Source organism: Sylvia atricapilla (genome assembly GCF_009819655.1).
Source record: "Sylvia atricapilla isolate bSylAtr1 chromosome W unlocalized genomic scaffold, bSylAtr1.pri scaffold_60_arrow_ctg1, whole genome shotgun sequence".
Classification (NCBI taxonomy): Eukaryota; Metazoa; Chordata; class Aves; order Passeriformes; family Sylviidae; genus Sylvia; species Sylvia atricapilla.
This window is the reverse complement of record NW_027077027.1, coordinates 133,158-143,382: the sequence shown is the minus strand read 5'-3', so window position 1 is coordinate 143,382 and position 10,225 is coordinate 133,158. Positions and strand designations below refer to the sequence as shown.

At 47.5% G+C, this 10,225-nt stretch overlaps 1 pseudogene; it reads left to right on the top strand.

Moving 5' to 3' along the window:
* Positions 1-1,299: 1,299 nt before the first annotated feature.
* Positions 1,300-3,614, top strand: LOC136374690 (H(+)/Cl(-) exchange transporter 3-like; annotated as a pseudogene).
* The last annotated feature ends 6,611 nt before the right edge of the window (positions 3,615-10,225 follow it).

Below are 10,225 nucleotides of genomic sequence, written 5' to 3'. Positions count from 1 at the left end.
ATGTGAGTCCCACGTGTTTTAATATAACCCAAGTATCCACTTGCCGGAAAAATTAAAAGCAATATTGGATTGCAAAAATTGCTGCAACATTTATGCAGCGCCTAACTGGAGAGTGCCCTATAAGAGAATGGTTTTACCCTAAAAAATTAGACAATCCAAAGGGAGTTGCAAATTTAATAAAATAAAAGCCACTGATCATGAAGAATGAAATAGATGAACCCCTTGATAAAAACTTAGCTATTGACTTATTTATTGTAATAAGCATCCTTGCCAGCCTTCTACTTCTTCCCTGCATACTCCCCTGTTTAATTTGACCAATAACTGCAACCGTTCAAGCAAGCCCCAAACCTACTGAAATAAATGTCCCAAGGCCCACAAATATAATAAGACTAGAACCCCAAACTGAAGAACTAAATAAAGCCGAAAGAATATATAACCAATACCAAAAATTAAAAAAGATATACTCCCATGAATCAAAAACTGCCAATTGATGCGGGCGAAGGCCCGATCAAAGAAATAGAGGGGGGACTGAAATGAATAAAATGTAAGAGATTCCCATTTTCTTACACAGTCTGTCATTTGTTAAAAAGTTGTACTGTTTCAAATGTTATGCCAGTTGTAACCTGTCTGTTAAGCTGTTTGCACCAAAATTTGTACCCTCAAAACCTTATTCCAAGTTGTACACCCTCCCTAAAACCCCAGGTTCCCTTCCCCTTCCTTCACATCTAGAGAAGTCCGGTCAGAAATGTCCACTTCTTCCATCCTATCTTCTAAATCGTCTTTCTCAGTTCTTTCACTGACTTTGTCTCAATGCTGTCTCTCTACATTTCAAATCTCTTGTCTTCTATGGAGGAGGGAAAAGGGTTAAAGTTAGTGCCCAGAGTTTTTTTCTTCTCCAGCGGCTTCTCAGAGCTTCAAGGCCACAGGTGATGGTGGGGGGAGGAAGGGGGAGAGAGAGAGAGTGCTGATGGACGAAACCTTTTCTACCCCTGGTCAGATCTAAAGCAACTTAAACTTGGATCAGCTCCCTGAAGCTCCTGAGAAAAGTTTTTAAAAGTCTCTCCTCCTTCAGACCAGCGGCTCTGGCAAACAAGGCCCAGAGCACGGCCACCATGGTCCTGGCGCAGGGCCAGACTGCTGGTCTGCAGTTCTCCTCCTCCTCTCCCCATCGGAGGAGCTGGGAGAGGACAGAGGGGACACGGCCAGTCTCACCCACTGTCCCACAGGCAGGCCTGGCCCCGCGGGGGGGGCCCAGCCCAAATCCCGACTCATGAGGTGTTACCTTTCTGGTGTCCGGAAAAGAAGAGAGAAAAAATCACCAGAACTTGTGATTTAAGGCTGTGTTTCCAGAGATGTAGAAACGCCCTCATTTGTCAGCTAATCTGTCAATCACAATCCATGCTAGAACTTCTTTTTTTAAGAAAACTTCACATTCATGCTAAACCACCACAAGGGGCATTGGCAGGATTAATTGACATAGCTGCTGACTGGATGACTGACTTGAAGGAAGGCATTTGCCTTAGTGCTTTGTAGTTTAACCATGAGCAGTGTTGTTGGGGTTCAAATGAGACCACATTTGAAGAGAGAGATAAATGTCTGCAGTGGAAAACATGGGTAGAACTAATAATTGGGCAAGCAGAAGGGCCAGGTTCATACATAATGAACTACATAATGTACATTTTTTGGGCATTGAGCTTTGCCTTCTTAGCAGTTTCTCTGGTGAAGGTATTTGCTCCCTACGCCTGTGGCTCAGGGATACCTGAGATAAAAACTATTTTGAGTGGCTTCATCATCAGAGGATACTTGGGGAAGTGGACTTTGATGATAAAAACAATTACTTTAGTCTTGGCTTTTGCATCAGGTTTGAGTTTAGGAAAAGAGGGTCCTCTGGTTCATGTTGCCTGCTGCTGTGGGAATTTTTTTCCTACCTCTTTCCAAAATACAGTACAAATGAAGCTAAAAAAAGAGAGATGTTGTCAGCTGCCTCAGCAGCAGGAGTTTCTGTAGCCTTTGGTGCCCCAATTGGTGGAGTCCTTTTCAGTCTGGAGGAAGTCAGTTACTATTTCCCACTGAAAACTTTATGGAGATCATTTTTTGCTGCTTTAGTAGCTGCATTTGTTTTAAGGTCCATCAATCCTTTTGGTAATAGCCGCCTAGTTCTTTTTTATGTGGAATATCACACTCCTCGTTACCTTTTTGAACTGCTTCCTTTTATTTTCTGGGAGTATTTGGAGGGCTCTGGGGAGTGTTTTTCATCCGAGCAAATATTGCATGGTGTCATCGATGCAAATCAACAAAATTTGGGAAGCATCCTGTCCTGGAGGTTATTATTGTTGCAGCAATAACATCTGTGATTGTGTTTCCTAATCCATATACAAGGCTAAACACCAGTGAGCTTATTAAGGAGCTCTTCACAGACTGTGGGCCATTGGAATCCTCCTCGCTCTGTGACTACAGAAACGATATGAATGCAAGCAAAATAGTAGATGATATTCCTGACCGTCCAGCAGGCACTGGAGTCTATTCAGCTATATGGCAGTTGTGTTTAGCACTCATATTCAAAATAATCATGACAGTCTTCACTTTTGGTATCAAGGTTCCATCTGGCTTGTTCATACCTAGTATGGCAATTGGAGCAATAGCAGGAAGAACTGTAGGAATTGCAGTGGAGCAGCTGGCTTACTACCATCATGACTGGTTCATTTTCAAGGAGTGGTGTGAAGTTGGAGCTGACTGTATTACACCTGGTCTTTATGCCATGGTTGGTGCTGCTGCATGCTTAGGTGGTGTGACAAGGATGACTGTGTCCCTGGTAGTTATTATCTTTGAGCTAACAGGAGGACTGGAGTATATTGTGCCCCTAATGGCTGCAGTCATGATCAGTAAGTGGGTAGGAGATGCCTTTGGTAGGGAAGGCATCTATGAAGCACACATCTGACTGAATGGGTATCCTTTCTTGGATGCAAAGGAAGAATTCACTCACACAACACTGGCTGCTGATGTGATGAGACCTCGGAGAAGCGACCTGCCTTTGGCAGTTCTGACACAGGATAACATGACTGTGGAAGACAGAGAACTTGATCAATGAAACCAGCTATAATGGTTTTCCTGTAATTATGTCAAAGGAATCACAGAGACTTGTGGGTTTTGCTCTAAGAAGAGATTTAACTTTTGCAATAGAAAGTGCTAGAAAGAAGCAGGAGAAGATTGTTGGCAGTTCCAGGGTATGTTTTGCCCAGCATACCTTATCGCTTCCAGCAGAAAGTCCTCGACCTTTGAAGCTCTGAAGCATACTTGATATGAGCCCTTTCACCGTGACAGACCACACACCAATGGAAATAGTGGTGGATATTTTCCGGAAGCTGGGTCTGAGGCAGTGCCTTGTAACACACAATGAGATTGTCTTGGGGATCATCACAAAGAAGAACATATTAGAGCATCTCGAGCAACTAAAGCAGTACGTTGAACCCTTGGTGCCTCCTTGGCATTATAACAGAAAAAGATATCCTCTGTCATATGGCCCAGATGGCAAACCAAGACCCCACCTCCATAATTTGATATTTCAAAATTTTTCTCCGCTCCCAGCCGAGGTTCGGACAGCGAATGGGACATGAGGTGACTGCCCACCGATGGGATGTCCCCTTACATTTATACAGTTAACTACGTGTTGGTTATTTACTATTTTGTACCAATGCCTAGTGCCCACACTAAAAGGGTCATTTTTTACTTTGACCCAATCCACTCTAACTACCTTGTGTCATCACCATCCCAAAAGATGGAGGACGAAGAAGAAGGAGAAGTACATGAGGTACCACCAAAATTCCACCATCTTGTCCCCATTTACCTCTATTCTATGAACCCTAAAACTACTGAATTTTGCATCTTCTACTGTGCTAAACTACTGTTTTCACATCCTGGTGGTTTGCAATTCCTTTCTCTGTGTCAGAAGCCTCTCCCATGGATTAAAATCAAACCCGGTGTTTTCCTGGGCTCTGTGCCAAGGTCTCCAAGCCCCCTGGACCAGCTCCACACCCCCCTGTCCAGGGCTCAAATTCCCTTCCTTGGGTCCCAGGTCATCCAAGGGGATGTCCTGGACTCCAACATGAAACAGCAACCAGCCCCAGCAGGGGCCTGGCTGGGAGCAGGGAAGTGGTGGAGACCCTCAGACCACAGGGCAGAGAGTGGAGAAAAAAAAAGCTCCAGCTATTTGATCTCTGGAACTCTTATCTTGCTTCTCAGGCTTCCTGCTTCTTTTCCCAGCCAGAGCTACCCTCCCTGGCTTGCTGCCACTGATGTGTGTGGAGGAGAAGTCACACAGGTATGTCTGAGCTGCAGGAGCTATGGGTGGGGGAAGTGGAGTCAAGAGGGACAGACATAAGATCCTTCAAAAGCCATACCGAGGAGCAAATAGGGAGCCTGCTGGCTCACATCAGTTCGTGCTAAATCACCCAGTACCAGCAATACTGCCTCGACCAGCTGAGCACCAACCGTGAGCCAAAGATGCTGAGATGCTGCCCTGTCCCCAGGAGTGCAAGCCCAGGATGGATATGGCCCCATGCCCTTCCCTCCAGCCCCATGGCCTTCATCCCCAACCCCACATACTGTTGGGAAGCTCGGCACCTGTCCTGGGCAAGGGGGCCTCCCCAGTTCCATGTCATGGGCAAGCAGCCATTCATGGTTAAAGGCTGATAATATTTCTGGTCTGATATCACAGCCAGATGCCATATTTGGGTGACTGGTCACCCCTGTGCTGCTGATGGCAGGGCAGTGGCAGCACCTCCCTGTCCCCATCCTGATGGTCTTTTCTGGTTTGATCTGTGCCTGTGCCAGCAGCCTTTGGGGAGCAGCAGCGGTGGCAGGTTCACATACAGCATGGGCTGGGATGCTTTTTGCACAACTAGCTGTATGAGGGGTGAAATTATTTGTTCCAAGTGTCAACTCTTGCCTCTGTGTTTAGGGGTGGCATTGTCAGGGGACAGCCCAGCAGGGATAGGAATGTGCTATAACATGACCACAGGTGCTATAAATAGGGAAGGGCCATGTGTCAGACAGCCCTGGAGGCAGTGGCTCAGCTTCCTGAGGGGCAGCAGGATCTGATCTCCCTCTGGCATCAATGGATTTCCAAAGATCTCTGAACACTTGCGGTGTCACTGCTTTTAAAACAAGTGTCCAAAATCCCTGGTCAAACCGGGGCTGGGGACAGGGAAAGCCCCCAGGAGCCTGAGGCAGCTTCAGGTCACACCTCCCAATGCATGCACACCAAGATCAACAGCCAGGAAAACCTCAAAATCCACCCCAAATCTAGTGAAACCCACACTTGGCTCCAGAGAGGTGGCAAGAGGGCCAAGCCCACATGAATGCGTGTTCTGCTGGGCCTTGCACTCAGGTTACAAGTGGGCAGCTGGCCCTCTGCCCACACAGCTGGCTGGCTGGACTGCAGCCAGATGCCCTCTGCCAGGGCCACTGGGCTTCCCCAAGCAGTGCCAGTGGGGACCCTCAGCAGCCATTCTTGTTTCCTTGGTGACTGTTGCTAGGTGAGAAACTCTAAGGCAGAATTTATTATCTTGGCAGATAAATGAAGATGTTCCTCACCAGAGCTATAACCAGACTGTGCCCCAGCATGGTGCCAGGCTGGACCTTCTAGTGCTGCCAGTGACAGCAGAAGCCCCTGAGGGAGGGAAGTGCCCAGGGCTGCCTGGCTCCTGGCATCGCTCCCCAGAAAGCAGCACGTGTTTTGGGGCTATTTCTGCCTGCTGGAGTGCCGTAGGAGAGGGAATGAGGCGAAACCACAGGGACCATGGAGAAGTGCAGATGGTCGCAGGCTGGTGGGCTGCCCTGACTTGGCTTCACTAGACCCCGTGAGTACATGCCCCAGCCGGCATCAGGCACACTGGGAACCCCACCTGACACCCCCAAGCAACAACAGCGTTGGGGGGATTGCTGGGGAGCTTGGACGTGGGTAACGATGGTTTGCAAGGTGTTGGGGAAGATGAATCAGGGAAACCTTATAAATATGATTGCTTAGCAAAAGATTCTGAAAATATGAAACCTATAATCGGGATAGAAATGAAAGCTTACATTGAGTTCTAGAATACTAAGTTTTAGTTACTATATAACCTGAAAACAATAGTCTAGCTAGCTGAAGGAGAATCCCTTCTGATTCAGCAGAACCCTTTCTGCTGGCTAAGGGATCCAAAGGTCAGTGTAGCAAAACAGAAGTTTAAAGAGTAGTTTTTAGAGTTTAAAATATAACATAGTATGGTAATATAGTAGTTCTTATAAGCTGTATGTAGATTCTATAGGATTTTGTGTCTTGTGTTGGTTGGTCACTGAAAATTAGAATATTCATCACAAAAGGAGATATAATGTATTGTAACAAGGACCTCTCTCTCTTACCTCTTCCTCCTCTCCTTCCCACTGCTTTTAGCTCGCTCTTACCCTTCCTCTTCCCCCTACTCTTGCTCTCTTCCCCCCTGCCACCTTGCTCTCTTGCTCCCTTCTCTCTTAGCTCTCACCCTCCTGTTCTTTCTCCCTCTCTCTTTGCGACTTCCCTTCAGCCGAGGCTGGTGGCTGAAGGCAAGGTCCTTTTACCCACGACCCTTGCAATAAAACCATGTGTTCTAGAATATCTCAGGTCAGCAAAATTCCTTGTCCCAGACATCCGTGGATTCACCTACAGCAAGGAAACACAGTGGGCAGAGCAATAGGGGCTGCCTGCAGCCTTGAGAGCCTTGAGCTGAGGTGACTCCAAAGCCAGGGTGATGGCAAAGACCAAAAAGTCCTGGCAGAAATATTAGCAAGCTGTTCTGCTTTGTTTGGAACTGCATCGACTCTGCCCAAAAAGGGATCTGTGGTGGGCAAGGACACACACAGGCTTTGAGGAGAGACTCATCTCTCTATTTAATGTGTCATATTACACTGAGGTGGTAGGTATGCAGACAGCTGCATTGCCCCTTTAAATCCCAGCACAGCACTGGTGGCTGACTATATTCCCAGATCACACCAGCTCCCAAAGCCCAAGAGCTAATTGCAGGTATATGCCCTGCAGTCAGGCTGGGAACACAAGGTATTTACAGCCTGTGACACTGAGACCTGTTGGTGAGGAATTGGGGCACCATGGAGGCTTTCTGGCATGGCACTGAGAAGAGTGGATGGTTTGCACCCCACTGCCATGCAACCATTGTGGGAAACCATTCTCCAAGCTCTTTTGGGTAAGGGAGATGGTTTTTCCAGAGTGTTCTTTGCTCCCCCACATGGCACCATCATACTGTGTTGGATGCAGAAGCAGGCAGGAAGCAAGCAGGGAGCTGTTTGCTTTTTACCCAGTTTCTGGCAGGGTGCTTCCCAGCCAAAGCATACACAAATTTCTAGGAGAGGCTTGGATCTGAGTGCTCTGTTTGCTCTGCTCCCTGCTACAGGACAAGCTGCCTCCTTGTTCCTTGAACCATGCACACAGCTCTGGGAAGCCCCTGCGATGGCTACAAGCCCTACCCAGGCTCCGACAGTGGTTTTGTTGAGAGCATTATGGTGCTCCTGCTGCTTTCCTGCATGGGGGAGAGGAGAGTATAAATTATTCCTCCTGCCTGCCAGGATGCTCAGGGCACATGCAGGTGTGGCCTGGCTGGGTTAGCACTCTGCCAGGGCTGTATACTCTTACTGCAGGTGGGACCAGAGGAATCAGTTAATTAAAGGTAATTTTAACCTTTCCTGCCTGGTTTACAGCATCACCCACTGCCTGTGCTGGGACTGTAGCCATGGAGGCGTGACTTCAAAATGTGTAATTATCACAAAGACCTATAAATGCACCCTGTTGCAAAGGGTCCCTTAATAACGGGAAGTCAGACAGAGCAGATGACACGTCCAAACTGATGCAGTTATCATGTCGCTCTCCCCTTTATTGTTTTCCGCAATGACTTATACATCTACAGCATAGTTGACAATTACAGATCACACAAAATATGTAAACAATCTTTGCCTTAAGGTGGCTAAGGTCTTAAGGTACAATTCTACATATCAAACCCCGTTATTCCCCGAGACACCTTAATGTGAGAAGTGATTTTTTGCTGCGCCACAACTGAGAATTTCTTCTGCACCGCAGAGGCCTGCAGGCCCAAGGGGCCCGCAGGCCTTACAGGCCAAAGGGCTCAGTCTGGAATTGCTCAAGCCTCAATCCAAATACAAATCATGTCCTCACTCTCAAAGAAACTCTGTTACAATTCCCCCTTTTTCTTTTTGAGCAATCCAGACCGAGTTAAAGGTGCAACTTATAATTTTTTGCATACAGCGCAGCAAAAAAGGTACACACACTAAAACAAATATGACTGCAATACCAAATATAATACCAAAACGAACCAAATCTTTGATCCAACAAGTAAGACTCCATGAATTGAACCATTGATCAAAAGGAGTGTTGACAACTGTCCTGGTTTGGAATAAATTAGGGAAGAACCTCCAAAAGGAGTCCTCTAAACCACAACCTCCACCACCCCTTCCCCCCCAGCCCTGGGTTCGGGAAGGAAAATACCTTGGAGGAAAAGTGGAAAAATCGGTTTATTGACAATGAAAAAGAACACTCCCCAACACTGAAAGTGGGAAAGGGGTTACTGTGATGAGGAGGGTGCGGAGACATGTCTCTTGCAGACCCGGGACTTCTCCAACTTCTCAGGTCAGGTCAGGTCTGGAGCTGGTTCAAACCTTGGGGGGGGGGGGGGAAGGAAGGAAAAAAAACCAAACAGAAGCAGCGAAAAAAAAAAAAACCAGCGGCAGGGGGCAGCAGGAGAAAGAGCGAGAGAAAAGAAGGAAAAAAAGAAAAGAAGAAAGAGAAACAACAGGGAAAAAAAGAAAAAAAACAGACCAAGCCAAAAGCAGAAGCAAGCAGCAGAGAGCAGAAAGCCAGCGCCAGCAGCAGCAAAAGCAAAAAAACAAGCCAGCCAGCAGGCCCCGCCCTGCCAGAGGGGCAGCTGCCAGACACAACAATGTATCCAAGATATGGGATATATGGGATCAGAGGCAGGTCAACCCAGAACATTCCACCACTTATCCCATATCGTGGATACACAATTAAAACTTTCATCTCACTTACTCAGACCTTTGACACTTACACATTTTCGTCCGTCTTACTTGCGCACAGGCCAGATGGGGCTGTTAAAGGGTGAGTGGGTTTTACAGACCACCCCTTGGCTCTCCAGCTCACGAATCATTTTGTGGATGGGAATCACTGCATCTCGAGTCATTCTATACTGCCGTCGATGCACTATAGAAGTGGCGATTGGCACCTGTTGATCTTCCACCTTCAGCAATCCTACAGCAGATGGGTTATCTGATAGTCCAGACAGGGTGTTCAGTTGCTTAACACCCTCTGTTTCTATAGATGCTATTCCAAATGCCCATCTGAATCCCTTTGGGTCTTTGAAATTCCCATTCCGAAGGAAGTCTATGCCCAGAATACACGGGGCCTCTGGGCCGGTCACAATCAGGTGTCTCTGCCAGTCCTTTCCAGTCAGGCTCACCTCAGCCTCCAACAAAGTCAACTCTTGTACTCCCCCTGTCACCCCGGCAATGGAAATTGGTTCTTCCCCGACATGTTCCAATGGCACCAAAGTACATTGTGATCCAGTGTCAACCAAAGCCTCATGTCTCTGTGGCGTCGATGTGCCAGGCCATCGAATCCACACAGTCCAAAACACACGATTCTCCCCAACCTCTACCTGGCTAGAGGCAGGGCCCCTCTAAGCCTGATTATCTTTCTTTCCTTGGACATATGTCCTAGAGGTTCCCTCCAGGGGATCAGACATATCATCATCGTCCCGGCTGCAGACAACTGGAGCTGCTCTCTGTTTAGTAGGACTTCCTCTTTGAATCCTACCTTCTTTCAATTTACGCACCCGTTGTGCCAGAGCAGCAGTGGGTTTTCCGTCCCACCTCCTCATGTCCTCCCCAGCTTCACGCAAGAAGACCCACAACTCGGTTCGCGGAGTGCGCCTTCTCTCCCCAACAGAGGTACGCCCACGTTGAACACCAGGGCCTCTAATTTGAACGGCCGAAATTTGGAGGAAGTCCTCCCTAATCTCTTCCCTGAGTTTTTTGTGATTTTCCTGTCATTTATCTTCCAATTTCTGCAGTTGTGTTTCCACAGCTGCAATCCTGGTGTGAGTTGGACCATGTACTGCATCAGCATATGCTCGAAGCTTCCTTGCCATATCGAGCACGATTTCATGTGTCTCCT